Below are 16914 nucleotides of genomic sequence, written 5' to 3'. Positions count from 1 at the left end.
TCCACTAAAAACTAGAAATTCCAGAATCTGGAAATTTGTCCCAACATTCTGTCCGAATTTGAATCCCTATGTTAGAGGCCGAATTGGCCTTAGGTCAAAGAATGAAAGTTGTATAGAATGGTATTTTATAGGTGCCTACAAAATTTCAGCTCAATCGGAGCAACGTAAGACGTGCAAAGTCCAAAATACCCTTACTATTTTAAGTATTTCCCAAGCAGTCCGTGTGATCAGTTAAGTCCAGTTTATCACGTTTTTCAACTAGGATCCATTCTGATTTAGCTTTTTACCAAAACATGAAAGTTGTAGTATTCTGAATTATCTTTCAAATTCCTCTAAGAACACCTGATTCGGACTTGTGTACTCTGAGATATGTCCATTACAGTGTTCTGCGTTTAAACAGCCGACGAATTGGTTTCTGGTTTAGTAATTTGAGAATTTGACTAAGTTACATTAGGAACTGGACTAAGTGACCTTCATGAATGTTGTAGCTCTGTGTTTTAATTTCGAAACGGCATAGGTTTTGTCTCAATCCGATAACCGTAACTTCGGACATGTTATTTCCGCATTCGTACGTCAAATCTATCTTGTGCTAAGTTGAATTTCTGCACTTGTGATTGTTGTAATTCTTATTCTTATGATATTGTGAGCCTATGGAACGGCTCTTGACTTGAATTGCTTATGTGTGATGTTGGGTTGTGGTTGAGGAAAAATAATGAAGCCAAAATGGCTGGAAAATTAGGTAAACACAAAGGGCGTGCTGCCCAAATTTTCGCTCGAGGGCTAGGTTTCTATTTAAACTTGTATACTTTTGTTTGGCCAATACCATGACCGGTTTTCCATTTTAAAACATGATTTTTCATCCTGGGGTTCAAACAACCCTCTTCTTACTTGAAAGTCACCTTTACACGTTTTACTCCTAATTAGTCGGGTTTCTTTGTTTCCCTTAAATGTTTTGCTCGATAAACTGTAATATGTTCTCTTGTTCAACCTTAGGTTTCATTGGTGACTAAGGGTAATATCCGGAAGGATATTTTGCACGTTATTTTGCATATCTAGGTGAGTGTTCCTTATTTGACTTTATGGCTTGTTGTTATCATTTGCTAATGTGTTAATTGCTTTTGATGATTTCCAAAACGAGCTTTCTAGGCGAGTGTGTACTTTATCGCACTCGAACTAAATAACTGTGCAATTTTCAAGGATTTAATGATTGAAATGTTACTTGCGCATGAATGTAAGCCTTTTGGGCTGAACTGGCCATTGCCCCTTGTTACCGGTCGTCTCGAGCCAGAAGCGGACTCGGTCGGGCGATTAGGGACTTGGGTGAACGTTTGGTATACTCGAGTATTACCCTGTAGGTTGGTGGAGACTGGCCAACGGCCAGGACGGGGGTGAATGAATGAATGAACGAACGAACGAGGGTTTATTGATAAACGAAAAATGCATTTTCAAATGATTGGAGGAATAAGGGGAAATGTCAGGAGAACGAATGAACGAATGAACGAATTGCTCCTTGTGAGCCGTATCCTTTTAATGAATGTTACTATTTCTTTCCATTGTAAATGTTTCTTGAATTATTGATACTCCATGTTTAATGTATTGAATTGATTGTTTGATTGTTTGATTATCTGTTTGGAACCTCACTGAGCTTTTAGCTCACCCCTTTAGTTTTGTTTTCCTTAACAGGGGACGGCGAGCAGGATGAGAGCATAGACTAGCCTAGTCTAGGTCTTTTGTTTCTTTTGTAATGGTTCTCGCCCTAGTGCTTGGCACGGGCTAGTTGTATGGTGAAGTGGGAACCTTTGTACATTTGGTGGTTGTACTTTCTTTTGAGATAGCAATGTATATAAGTTCCACTTTAAGTTTGGATTGCTGCCCTATTTATTCTTGTGATTTGTTATGGATTTGATTAAAGAACGACTGAGTCCCGGCGAGAGCTGGGCAGGCAGCCCGCCGAACCCTCTGGTACGCCTTAGGGGGAGGTGGGGTCGTTACAGCGTGAATCTGGTTGGCCGAAAGTTTCTTGAAGTCGCGGCAATGTTGCAATTAGAAAATGCAGAAATGTTTTTGATATTGGCAACTTGTTTCTGGTTTGTTTGGGTCAGAAATTAGCATGAATGCAGATCATTTTTTATGTACTTTTGAGTCCGAAAACTCATGGTATGATATTGCTGAAATTGCCAAATATCTAGGAGTCGTGTACTTCAAAGAAAAAATGCAGCAAGGGAAAGCTGCTGCATTTTTTCTTTCTTTTCTCTGCTGCGTTTCCTTTCCCTTAGTCACTAGTTGGGTTTTGCACTTCAGTTTCATGTTTGATCTTGTGTTGAGGGAAGCAAGGGAAGGTTGGGTGTTGAGTTTGCATGTTGAAATGTTTGGATCATGTTCGAACACTAAGAATTCTTGCTGCATTCTGTTTCGGCTGCATTCCGTTGCTACATTCTTTTTTTTTTACCTCTGGCAGCTATCATTCCAGACTTTCTGTTTTGATTTTTGCAGGAGAGGTGGAATGGTTGGGTTGATTGATAATTGGAGAGTTTGTGTCTTGTGATTGATGTTCATTGGTAATGTTAAGGTTGGCGTTGAAACACAATAGGTTGCAGCAAAGATGTTAGCTGAAACTTTGCAGAAGCATAAGCTACGTGGGTTGCATGAATTTGCTTGAAATAATTCTCTGAAAATTGCACTTTGGCCCCCCAAGTCTCTCCTTGTTCCACTAAGACCCAATCAATTAAATAATTTCTTCAATTTGGTCCTTGGTAATTTTAATTTGTGCAACTTCATTGCTTGTTTGCTTCAATTAACTACCATGCTTTGCTTCAATTGCGCTTAAGACATGACTTTAGGGACTTTATGATCAAGTGAGCTTTGTTTTGCACATTTCTTTTAATTTTCTTAAATAAAGTGGTACCTTGACCTTTTTATTGTTTTGAAGCCATTTTTACTTCATTTGATTACCATCGCGAGGGAGGTATAACTTCTTTTATCTTTTTTGTCTCTCCTATGTGATCCAACGTGCTAAGTGAGAATTGCATGTCTAAATTGCTTTCCTTGCTTTTTTTTAGTTCCTTTATTTTATTTACTCTTGTTTTTTGTTAAGTTATTCTTTTATGGGGTATGTGTACACCTCTTGGCTTGTAATAGATAGGGCTTGGAGAAGCATTTGATGAAGACCTATTGAAGACGTGTGCCTGTGAGGACTCGCAAATTTCTTGTATTTTTCTCAAAAATACCCTTTTATTTGAAAATTATTATTTGTCAAAGTCCACTACCCAATTATTTCACAATAAGTGTAAGTAAACCTAGAAAATAGGGTTTTACGCTTCGGTTTCAAGTTTGGAGCAAAATTAGGGTTTTCGCGATTTTTCGCCGGATGAATTTTCGATACAGAGTAAGGATTAAATTTGAGGATTAAAAGTGAATTTTAAGTGAGAAATAATATGTGATTGGTAGCAATGATATAAGGTTAGTGAATGGGAAGTAAAAACCCTAGTACGTGAGTTTTTAAGAAAAACGGCGCGAACCGGCGGGTCCCGCGCACTACCGATTGAACGCACCACTTGACCACCATTTTTCTCACCAAACAAATTTATTGAACTTGAGCAAAATATCTTCTCTCTTGGCAGCAAGTTTTGACCGAAATTTGTGGCCAAAAATGCAAGGGAGAGAGAGAAAAATTTACATGGCTTTGGTGGTGCCAAGTGTCACCACCTCATGGCTCCTTGATTAATTTTTTTTTCTTGCCTTTTTATCCTTCATTCCAGCTATCTTTCCTTCATTTCTTTCTGGTCTGGTCGAGCTTGAGAGAGAGGGAAAGAGAGAGCAAGAAAAAAACACCATGCTTCTTCTTGATTTTGAGCTACAAAGTGAGAAAACAACGAAAGTAAACCGATTAAAGTTGCCTTTGAGTGTTGGTTTAGTGAAGTGTTGGTGAATTTTTGAAGGGGAAAGCTAGGGTTGCTCTTGGAAGACACTAAGCAAGGTAAGGATGATGATTTCCCCAATTTTTACTCCTAATCTTGTTCAAATTAGCTTAGCAACTCAAATTTGTGGTGAATAACGGTTGTTAGCATGTCTTGGGTGTTGTTTTCCTTGTGGTATTATGAACTAGGGTTTGCTGAATTGCTGCCCAACTTGCTGTATGGTTAATATATGTTGCAATTAAGGTTATATAAGGTTGTTTGGTGGTGATTAGAACCAGAAATTTGAGAAAATTCCACTAGAAACTGAAAATTCCAGATTTCTGGAAAATTGTTCTTCCTTTCTGTCCGGTTTTGTAGCTGTATGTTAGAGGCTGAATTGGCCTTAGATCAAAGAATGCAAGTTGTATAGAATGGTATTTTATAGGTACCTACAAAATTTCAGCTCAATCGGAGTAACGTAAGATGTGAAAAGTCCAAAATACCCTTACTATTTTAAGTATTTCCCAAGCAGTCAGTGTGATCAGTTAAGTCCCGTTTATCACATTTTTCGACTAGGATACATTCTGATTTAGCTTTTTGCCAAAACATGAAAGTTGTAGTATTCTGAATTAGCTTTCAAATGCCTCTAAGAACACCTGATTCGGACTTGTGTACTCTGAGATATGTCCATTACAGTGTTCTGCGTTTAAACAGCCGACGAATTGGTTTCTGGTTTAGTAATTTGAGTATTGGACTAAGTTACATTAGGAAATGGACTAAGTAACCTTCATGAATGTTGTAGCTCTGTGTCTGAGCTTCGAAACGGCATAGGTTTCGTCTCAATCCGATAAGCGTAGCTTCGGATATGTTATTTCCGCATTTGTACGTCAAATCTGTCTTGTGCTAAGTTGAATTTCTGCACTTGTGATTGTTGTAATTTTTACTCTTATGATATTGTGAGCCTATGGAATGGCTCTTGACTTGAATTGCTTATGTGTGATGTTGGGTTGTGGTTGAGGAAAAATAATGAAGCCAAAATGGCTGGAAAATTAGGTAAACACAAAGGGCGTGCTGCCCAAATTTTTGCTGGAGGGCTAGGTTTCTATTTGAACTTGTATACTTTTGTTTGGCCAATACCATGACCGGTTTTCCATTTTAAAACATGATTTTTCATCCTGGGGTTCAAACAACCCTCTTCTTACTTGAAAGTCATCTTTACACGTTTTACTCCTAATTAGTCGGGTTTCTTTGTTTCCCTTAAATGTTTTGCTCGATAAACTGTAATATGTTCTCTTGTTCAACCTTAGGTTTCATTGGTGACTAAGGGTAATATCCGGAAGGATATTTTGCACGTTATTTTGCATATCTAGGTGAGTGTTCCTTATTTGACTTTATGGCTTGTTGTTATCATTTGCTAATGTGTTAATTGCTTTTGATGATTTCCAAAACGAGCTTTCTAGGCGAGTGTGTACTTTATCGCACTCGAACTAAATAACTGTGCAATTTTCAAGGATTTAATGATTGAAATGTTACTTGCGCATGAATGTAAGCCTTTTGGGCTGAACTGGCCATTGCCCCTTGTTACCGGTCGTCTCGAGCCAGAAGCGGACTCGGTCGGGCGATTAGGGACTTGGGTGAACGTTTGGAATACTCGAGTATTACCCTGTAGGTTGGTGGAGACTGGCCAACGGCCAGGATGGGGGTGAATGAATGAATGAACGAACGAACGAGGGTTTATTGATAAACGAAAAATGCATTTTCAAATGATTGGAGGAATAAGGGGAAATGTCAGGAGAACGAATGAACGAATGAACGAATTGCTCCTTGTGAGCCGTATCCTTTTAATGAATGTTACTATTGCTTTCCATTGTAAATGTTTCTTGAATTATTGATACTCCATGTTTAATGTATTGAATTGATTGTTTGATTGTTTGATTATCTGTTTGGAACCTCACTGGGCTTTTAGCTCATTCCTTTAGTTTTGTTTTCCTTACAGGGGAAGGCGAGCGAGGACGTGAGCTTGAGATAGACTAGCCAATCTAGTTTTGTTTCTTTTGTTTCTTTTGTAGTGGTTCTCGCCTAGTGCTTGGCACGGGCTGGACGTATGAAGGATTGAGAACCCTTGTATATTTGATGTTTATATTCTCTTTTGGGTTGGCAATGTATATAAGTTCCGCTTTAAGTTTGGATTGTTGCCCTATTTATTCTTGTGATTTATTTCAATTTTTAATTGAGGACTGTAGCGAACGACTGAGTCCCGGCGAGAGTTGGGCAGGCGGCCCGCCGAACCCTATGGTACGCCTTAGGGGGAGGTGGGGTCGTTACAGTGCCTAGCTAGCAAATGTAATAGATTTATTAGTTTGGTTGCTTACCTTTGTTGCTATGTGTTAATTTGCTTTATTAGGCTCTTGCATCTAGTCGAGCATGCTAAGTGTTACGTGCTACGTGTTTATGAGTGTATGGCATGTCTACTTGCTTTCCATAGCCATGGATGCATATGATGGATGAATGTACGTCACCACACTAGTCCAACGCTAGTTGTGGCTCATTTATAGAAAGGGCTAGTCCAATGCTAGACCCAATAGGCCATTTCCCTTTTCGTAGGTGCATATTTGCGTGTTTCACTTCATTTCACGCATTTTTCCTAGTTTCTCTATCATTTGGCATGCCCCTCTAATCCCTTCCCTCTCACTTTAGGTTTTGCATATTCATGCTAGTTATAGGGTCCATTTGCTTGAGAGTCCCCTTTCGATAAGGGAAACGAGCGAGTGTGGCTCCAAAATAGCCTTAGCACGCTAGTTCTCCTTTCTAATCAAAGGGAAAATTGAAGTCACAAAGTTAGGACTCCCGTTCTCGTCTTGATGCATTCCCATACAATTCATGCATTTTACTCATTCACTATCACATACACTTCTACTTTATATTCCAACCCTTTTTCCACATTCTCACTTCACACAACTTTAATTTTGCACGTTTTCACTCAACTACTTACACTTTATAATATCACTCGCACACATGCACTTTATGTTATCACACATACATTTTCACATTATTACTTTACTCTCCTTATCTTGTACATCTATTTGCACACTTTCACTTACACACTATTGTTTTTATCACTTTTTCACTTCACACAAACTCACATTTTCACATGGCATACATTCATTTCACTCATTTTTACGTCATTTAGGATTATATGTGACCTCTCCAAAGGATCATTATTGGGCTTCACAATTAATGTGATTGGCACCACTGAACCTTTGAAGAGAAATTTCCCCCATCTCCCCCTAGGTCTAGGGTTTGCATTCATGTAGCACATCCAAATGTAATAAATTCTTTGGTTAAAACAAGAAAATCTTTGATTAAATCACGCAACTAGCCTTGGCTAGGTCGAAGGGGTGCCTTGGATTTGTATCCTTGCCTTCCCCTTCGTCAAATGTGACTCCCGAACCTTTTTCGCTGGTTTGCGTGGACTAAGAGTCGTTTAAAAGGGGTTTCTTACTACTTTTTCCTATTTTTTCTTTAAAAATTCATTTTTAGGTGACTTGGTACACCTTAACTCATTACCAAGTGGCGACTCCAATTTTTTATTTCAAAAAACCCTTTTTAAACTATAATTTTGGGTCAAATCGTCGCATTCTCAAATCCCCATTTAGACCCACTTTTCTTTTAAATCACAATTCATTTTCCAATCACAAATTGAATCAAAAAATACATTTTTAAACCATTTTATTTATTTATCAAAAAACGGGGCGCGACAGTTGGCGACTCCACTGGGGATATTCGAGAGTCCGAGCAAATTTGATTTAATCAACCTTTTTCTTATTTTAACCTTTTCATATATCACATTTGGGTGTTTTAGGGTTACATTTTTCCTTTTTTAGGATTTTGCATTTCACGCATATCCAACTACTCCCTCGCTCGCGAATGTATGTTTGGTTGATTGGATGTATGCTTACTTGCTTATCTCGCGTTTGCATTGCATTTTGGGGGGGTGTGTGTCACCTTTAGAGCCTCGCGTTGGTTTTCAACCCTTTCCCTCAAAATGGGGAACACTTCATACGTGCACGTTTACTTACTGCTATCCCATTTTATTTTATTTTCGTGGGCTCTTTCCCACACTGCCTTGTAGGACTAGGAATGGTTTCTCTAGGTATGTGGATGGTGTGCGTTGCGCCCATAGCAATACCTAGGGGACCGCTCGAGCCACCGACCGAGGGTCTTGGGATTGATGACCCATTCCCTTAGGTCTGAAGGCTTGGGGACCTTTTAAGCCTTATCGAGTCTAGTCGCATTAATGAACCCCAACCTCATGCATCCATATTAGCATTTTCCTAGGTTAGAGTCAGCCTCACCTTTTTTTAAGCACATTAGGCACGAGGGAAGGGGTTCCACCCCTTTTACTTGTTTTTATTGTATTCCCTTTCTTATGTGCTCCCAATATGTTATGTGTACTATCAATTGCACTAACCATTTCTTGTTTTTTGTTTGCATTCATGTGCCTTAGCAATAAGAGGCCTCTTTGGCACTCTTTTAGTGGCCTACCCACTAGATAACTCACATGTTTAAATTTCAGTCATTATACTTAATAAATACATTTCATTTTAGACCTTTTCCCCCTCGATGCATTATTTATGTCCTTTAGGCCATATTTGTCACATATTTACATCGCTTTAATAAATGGCATCATGCATTAAACCTTATAAGGAACGCCAATTAGGCAATTTCCATGTTAGGGAAGCCAACCCTAATCCCATGGGTACTTAACCCTATTTTTTGGGATCTGCACGTTTACTTTTTGCAATTTAACCTAAGGGGTAAAATCCCAAGGTAACGGTATCTAAGTGAATTCACCATTCAGATGACGCAGTATCGAATGCTCAACCAAGTCCCCCGAGAGCTGAATCAGTGGAGGAACAACCTATCCTATGAAATTGGGGGGCTATTTCAATATGTGGGACATCTACCCAGCCTGGTCGATATAATACCCAACGTGTCCGCTATTCAAGCACTGATCAATTATTGGGATCCAGATGCCTCGGTTTTCCGATTTGGAATGTGCGAACTCACCCCAACCCTAGAAGAGTTAGAGGGATTATTGCAAATGACGGGAAAGGGCAGTCCTATGGTATACCCGAGCGGAGGAACCAGAGAACAGTTTTGCCGATTTTTAGGATTAAGGAGCAATAGTTTAGACCAACACCCCGATGCTAGATCTTGTCCACTGAGGTTTCTATATGACCGATTTGGGGAAAGAGAGTCTTTTGAGCGCCATCAGATTGATTTCTTCATAACAAGGGGGCAATGGGAAGAGAAACGTATGCAAGCTTTTGGTTTGGTTTTGATTAACTTATTGCTATTCCCTCAAAGGCATGGAAAGGTGACATTTGCAACCATCAACATGATTCAAAGCCTTTTTCTAGGAATTCGTGGGATAACACCAACTTTGATACCCGTTGTCATGGCAGACATTTTCTCAGCTCTTACCAATTGCCAAAGGAAAGGGGGGTTCTTCTATGCTTCGAATCTGATACTCCAAATGTGGATCATGGAACATTTGGCGAAGAGATTACTAAACCCGTTGGGTTCTTGCCTCCCAGTTGAGAATTGGATTGATTCGCATCGAGAGAGAGTCGGCCGCTACTACCGCGTGATGTCGTCAAGCCCGTTTATCGAAGAGTTCAACAATTTGACACCAGAAAAGGTACAGTGGGTTTTAGATTGGACCAAAGTTAGGGACCCAGCTTTTAGGACAACTCAACATGATTTCATCTCTTTAGCTGGAGTCAATGGTCTAGTAGCCTATATTCCGCAAAGGGTTATGAGACAGTTTGGCTACTCGCAAAGCATTCCTATGGTACAAGGGGTTGAAGATCTCAGATTGGGTACGGTAACCGAGAGTCGGAGTATGATATTAGAGGCTTGGGGAAATTTGCGAGGACTTGAGAATTTGCAGTTGGAAATGGTAAACAAAATGGCACCTGCGGTTATGCCTGGGTACAACGAGTGGATCAAGCAAAGGGTGGAACATGATAGGGCAAGGCAACAATCAGCATCAGCCAGTCCCGAAGAACGGATGGAGAGGCTAAGGAAAGAATTAGAGGAATCTCAAGCCCAGCTTATAATGGCCAACAGAGTTCTAGAAGATACCCAAGTGCAGCTGAGGAGGGAGAAGAAGAAGAATGAGAAGCTAGAGGAAGCCATAGACGCCTTTGATAGGATTAGGGAAGGAGCTCGTAAGATCAGTTTAGGGAGCTCTAGAGAATCACAAAGTACAAGTCTCTCGAGACATAGGGATTTTGTAAACATGGTTACTAAGACCATTGACGAGGTTGTAAAGAAAGGTTGAACTTTTCCACAATTTATGAGACGCTTTCCATTTCAAAGTTCTAAATTCACTTACAGGTTTGAAAATGAGATTTTACCCCGAAGGTTCGCATCATGCTAGGCCTACCCTTGGCACAAAAAGGGTCCCCCCATAGGACATGCATCCGAATTTTTCGAATAATTACTAACTCATGCCTTTTTCTTTTTCCCTTTTTGAATAAATTGCAGAAATCTAATAACGATTGGTTTATCTAAAGAAGTCTTTCGCATTCTCAGGTAAAATTTCAAAATAGCTTTTCGGAAAAACCCCATTATTACGCGATCCCGAAGTAAGGCCCAAAGGAATCGTGTAGACATGAGTACTCAGCCAGAATCGTCCGATAAGGCCGTTGCAACTACCCAGCCGGAAGCCGCAAGTCCTGGGGTTCAGTTGACTGAATTACTCACCAAGTTTGGGGAAATGGCATCCGAAATGGCCGCTCAAAAGAAGTTAATCGATGAGCTCATTAGTAGCGGAGTACAACCTGAACCTATGCCCGCCACACAACCACAATCCGAACCATTCGTTATTCCTCCCTTTCAAACCACGTTACCATTTGTTATTCCTTCAATTCAAACCACGTTTGAGGGAACTGTCAACCCGCAATATGCTTATACTCAAAATCCTCCGTTCTATCCCCCTTATGGGCAAGGATTTCAGCCTCAAATTGACCCAAACATGCATCCGAATCCGCAAACTTTTTATCAGACTACCGCAGAGTCTGTTGTGCCGGAGCACACTTTTCAAAACAAGCCAGAAATGGGAGAGTCGTCTGCCCAGGTTGATATGAAGTTACTTAAGCGCTTGGATCGTTTCAATGAATTCACCCGGAAAAGCCAAGGTTTAAGCAAACAAGGAGTGTTAGATTACGATGATCTGTGCCTGTTTCCAAACGTACAACTGCCGATGGGGTTCAAGACCCCTAAGTTCAACAAATATGATGGAACAGGCAACCCTAAAACACACCTGCGTTTGTTTGCCAACAAGTTGGGCAAACCGGTGGATGATGAGAACTTGCCACTGAGGTTATTTCCGGAAAGTCTAGAAGGGGATGCTCTCGATTGGTACTCAAACCTAAAGCCAGAAGATGTGAAGACCTGGCTCGATCTGTCCAACGCTTTCATCAGACAATACGAGTATAATTGCGAGCTGGCACCGACCCGGGCTACTTTGGAAGGAACGAAGAGGCGACCATCTGAAGATCAAAAGACATATGCCAAAAGATGGAGAAAGATAGCTGCGAAAATGGAGCCACCGATGACTGAGGATGAAATTATTCGCATATTCATAAAGGCGCATGATCCTCCAGACTTCGAAGAAATTTTTCGTATGACCGGGTGTTCGTTTGCTGCAATTGTAAATAAACTCGAGGAGTTTGATGACTTTGTGAGAGTCGGGAAAATTGTCAACGTATCTGCCCTGAAATTGCAATTGGAAGCTTTGCAATGGCAAGGAAGTAGTGGGAAGAAGCCGCCGTTCAAAAAGAAAGAGGGGGATGCAACCTTTATTTGGAACCAAAACCCTTCACCCCGACCCCGATACCAACACAATCCAACCTACCAACCACATTACCCTTACTATTCAAATCCGCACCATGTATATACTACCAACATTCACCATCCTCGACCTCGCCCAAGCTATCCTAACCCACCTGTAGCTCCTTTTCAAATTTCTCAATCAAATCCACCCCAAAAGCGACCTCGCCCTCCATATAATCCAAGATTTCCTCCCCCAAATAGACCTGTTTTCAACCATCCTCAACCTCCTGAATCTTACAACCAAGCCCGTAGCCGAACTTTCACTAACTTAGGTAGGCCTCTGGATCAGTTGTATGAACAATTAAAGGCTGCCGAAAAAATTGGTACGGTACCCCCTCCAACCTACCCATATGGCATATTTGCTGGGTATAACCCACAAGCCGTCTGTGCTTATCATTCAGGGCCCCCCGGACATGCAACCATTGATTGCAAGGCTCTCAAGCATAGAATTCAAGATATGATTGAATCTGGAGAAATTGTAATCAGAAAGAGGGAAGCACAAGGGCAGAATGTAAATAGGAACCCCTTGCCGGAACACGCTAATACCATTGGGGTCATTCTGGACGACGCGGAGTACGTGGAACAAGTCAAAAAATTGGAAAGGGAAGCCGAAGTGTTTGGGGTCACAGACCAACCATTTGTCATAGAGTTGCCATGCGAAGAGGATAAAAAGTCTTTTATCTTGGATCTCACGCCAGCTGAGAGTGAGGCTTTGGAGCCAGTAGTAATCGAATTCCCGAAGCAAGAGCCTATTTTAAGTCTGCAACAAGTGCCATGGAACTACGATGAACCTGTCATACAGATTGGGGAAAAGTTAATTGCGAAGAAAGAAGTGTCAGTGGTCACCAGATCAGGGAAGATTGCAAGTCCATTTGAAACTACCATTCTGATTCAAGCAAATAACTCCGAGCCGCCTGCTAAACCAACAATCACCGAGAAAGAAGCCTTGGATTTTCTTAAGAGGCTCCAGAGAAGTGAATACAATGTAGTCGAGAAGCTAAGCAAGTCACCTGCTCAGATATCCATGTTGGACCTGCTCTTTTCATCAGATATGCATAGGGACGCGCTGATCGAAGTATTGACTAAAGCTCAAATCCCTAAGGATATTACAGTTGATAATTTCTCACACGTGGTTGGAAGTGTGTTATTTACCAAACAAATTACTTTTTCTGACGATGAATTGCCGGTGGAAGGCATTGGACATAACAAGGCCCTATACATAGTTGTGAGGTGCAATGGGAAAATGCTGCCGAAGGTGTTGATTGACAATGGATCTGCGCTTAATATCTGTCCTTGGAGTACCTTGGAAAAGCTAGGGTTGCAAGACATAAAGCTGAGGCCTTCAGGGACCATAGTTCGAGGGTTTGATGGAGCGCAAAGAGAGCCAATAGGAGAAGTGGATTTAGTCGTCGAGATGGGGCCCGCCCAGTTTCAAATAACCTGCCAAGTCATGCACTTTCCTAGTGTTTACAATGTTCTGCTTGGAAGGCCGTTGATTCATAAATCTGGGGCTGTGCCTTCTTCATTACATCAATTGCTGAAATTCGTAGTGAATGACAAGCTGATAACTATCTTTGCTGAGGAGGATTGCCTTGTAATTACCGATTCTGAGTCCAAAGAGGAGAGTAGCCGAAATGCCACCGTGTCCCCTCATAGCATGGCTGATATTGTCTCCGTCAGTTGGATAACAAAGGAGGAGCGAGCTCTATCAAAGGCCAGTGTCATGATGGCTAAAGAAATGATCCGTGGAGGATATGAATTTGACAAAGGGCTGGGACAAGACCTGCAAGGAATTCTGAAGCTAGTGGAGATTGTGGAGAAAAAGGATTCATTTGGTTTGGGTTTCCAACCGACTGCTAAGGACATCAGAGAGATGAAGGAACGAAAGAGAGCGGAGAAAGAAGGAAGGCAAAGGGCCCTTGACATTCCACCCCTGCATTATACTTTTCCACGACCAACCGAGGTAATCATGTCAGAGCTTAACCCGGTCGACGAAATCGAAGCCAGTTTGGCCCAATTGTTCGTTAGGGCAACATTTGAAGACAGTTTCCCAAATGAGGCCGAGTTTCCCGACATTCCTGAAGGATCAATTTCTAATTGGACAGCCGAGTTTCTGCCCATTCGAAAGGAGTTTCGGTAAACCTAAAAGGGTTTGTCATTCATGCGAATTCATGAAAACATTTTTGCATCTGTAAACAGCTAATGAAAGCATCTTTGCCTTTGACTAAAATTTGCACATGTAAATATTGTTTCTGCTTGCTTTCTTTAGTATTTGCTTTCAATCAAAGGTTTTATGAAAAGGCACAAGTTGTTCTTGTCATATTGTTTTGTTTATTCGCTTATTTATATTCATATTGCTTGTTCATTTGTTTGTTATATGTTTGATTGATTATTATCCCACATCCGTTAATTCTTTCAGATGGCCAAAAATAAAATTATTTGACCCTTTGGATATCACAATTCTGGAATTCGATAATGGCAATCTCTATATCACTCACGACTTGGAGGTCTGTGAAGCCGAGCTCCAAAGCGAGAGTGATAATGAGGAGGTATTCGATTCTTTTGCAAAGGACCTTGAACAATATGAGGAGAAACCAAAACCGAACCTGGAAGAAACAGAAAAGGTTAACATTGGGACTAAGGATGAAGTTAAGGAGGTGCAAATTAGTATTCATTTGAATGAGAGGCAGAAAAAGGAGATGCTTGAATTCTTGACTACGTTCCAGGATGTATTTGCATGGTCCTATGATGATATGACTGGTGTTTCAACTGATGTGGTAGTGCATAGGTTACCCACAGACCCTTCTTTTCCACCCGTAAAACAAAAATCCCGAAAATTCAAACCAGATATGAGCCTCAAAATAAAAGAGCAAATTGAAAAACAGCTCAAAACCAACATTATCATTGTTTCCCATTACCCCATTTGGCTTTCGAATCCAGTCCCTGTTCCAAAAAAGAGTGGAGAGGTGCGAGTTTGTGTTGATTATAGAGACCTCAATAAAGCCAGTCCTAAAGATGATTTTCCTCTACCAAATATTCACATTCTCCTGGACAATACCGCCGGGCATGAGATTGAATCTTTTTGTGATTGCTTCGCCGGATATCACTTGATTTTGATGGCAGAAGAGGATAGGGAGAAGACTGCTTTTATTACTCCTTGGGGCACCTTTTGCTACCGAGTCATGCCTTTCGGTTTAAAGAATGCCGGGGCTACCTATCAGAGGACCATGACCACCCTATTTCATGATATGATCCACCGGGAGATGGAGGTCTACGTGGATGACATCATAATCAAGTCTAAGAGGGCAGAGGACCATTTGGTTGATTTGAAGAAGTTGTTTGAAAGGTTGCGGAAGTGCAATTTAAAGCTAAATCCTGTGAAATGCGCCTTTGGAGCACCCGCGGGTAAGCTGTTGGGGTTCATTGTTAGTAAAAGGGGCATAGAGATAGATCCAGCAAAGATCAAGGCAATTCGAGATATGCCAGTGCCGAAAACTCAGAAGGACGTGAAAAGTTTCTTAGGAAAGATCAATTTTATTAGGAGGTTCATTGCCCAATTAACTGCCACATGCGAGCCGTTGTTCAAATTATTGAGGAAGAATGTACCGTTGTATTGGAATGAGGAGTGTCAACAGGTTTTCGACAAGATTAAAGATTATTTGTTGCATCCACTAGTCTTAGTGCCACCAAAGCCGGGTCGACCATTAATCATGTACTTATCGGTGCTTGAAGGAGAAGTTGGTTGTGTCCTCGGGCAGCACGATGACTCTGGAAGAAAGGAGCAAGCCATCTACTATCTAAGCAAAAAGTTCACGCAGTATGAAGCTAATTATTCATTCATTGAGAAAAGCTGCTGTGCATTAGCCTGGGCCGCTCAAAAGTTAAGACACTACCTATTGAGCCATACCACTTATCTTATTTCCCGATCTGATCCTTTGAAGTATCTTTTGGAGAAGCCGATGTTAACTGGACGTCTGGCAAAATGACAGATAATTATCTCAGAGTTCGATATTGTTTTCACTTCACAAAAGGCGGTCAAGGGGCAAGCTATAGCTGATCATTTGGCAGAGAACCCAAAGGATGATGATTACCAACCACTTCATACTTATTTCCCTGATGAGAGAGCCTTATTTGTGGGCGCCACAGACGATATAAGTGAGCAAAACCCTGAATGGAGGCTTTTCTTCGATGGAGCTTCGAATTCTCTTGGAGCTGGAATTGGAGCTGTTTTGGTTTCACCCGAAGGAAAGCACTACCCTGCCGCTGCCAAATTGCAATTTGCTTGCACAAACAACATGGATGAATATGAAGCCTGCATTTTTTGGTCTCAAAATGGCTTTAGAAATGGAAATCAAAGAGTTGATAGCTTTCAGTGATTCAGATTTGCTCGTGCACCAAACCTTGAAGCAGTGGATAACCAAAGATTCAAAAATTCTGCCTTACCATTGTAGTCTGCTCACTCTGGCCAAGCAATTTCAAAATTTGGAGTTCAGACATCTCCCGCGAGCCCGAAACGCATTTGCCGATGCTTTGGCTACCTTAGCTTCCATGATCCAATATCCCGATGAATTGAAGATCGAACCAATCCAAATTCAACTTCAAGACAAACCTGCCCACTGTTGGGTTGTGGACAAATCCGCTGACGATATTCCTTGGTATAATGACATTAAAGATCTTCTCAAAACCGAGTCTTACCCTCCGCATGCTAGTACAAAGGACAAGAGTTTTCTGCGTAGAATGGCTTCAAAATTTTTCTTAAGTGGAGAAGTTTTGTACAAAAGAACCTCGGATTTGAACCTTTTAAGGTGCGTCGATGAAGATGAAGCTCAATATATGATGAAAGAAGTGCATAGTGGCATTTGTGGACCTCACATGAATGGCCATTTGCTAGCGAAGAAAATCATGAGAACCGGATACTTCTGGCTTACTATGGAGCATGATTGTATAGATTTTGTTCGGAGGTGTATAAAATGTCAAATGCACGGTGACATTATACGCGCTCCACCCACTGAGCTGCATAGTATGATCGCCCCATGGCCCTGTTCAATGTGGGGTATGGACGTGATTGGTACAATCGATCCTCCTGCTTCAAATGGACACCGATTTATATTGG

The sequence above is a fragment of the Coffea arabica genome, chromosome 4c, assembly GCF_036785885.1.
Source record: "Coffea arabica cultivar ET-39 chromosome 4c, Coffea Arabica ET-39 HiFi, whole genome shotgun sequence".
Taxonomy (NCBI): Eukaryota; Viridiplantae; Streptophyta; class Magnoliopsida; order Gentianales; family Rubiaceae; genus Coffea; species Coffea arabica.
The sequence above is the reverse complement of the archived record's forward strand: the minus strand, read 5'-3'. Positions refer to the sequence as shown.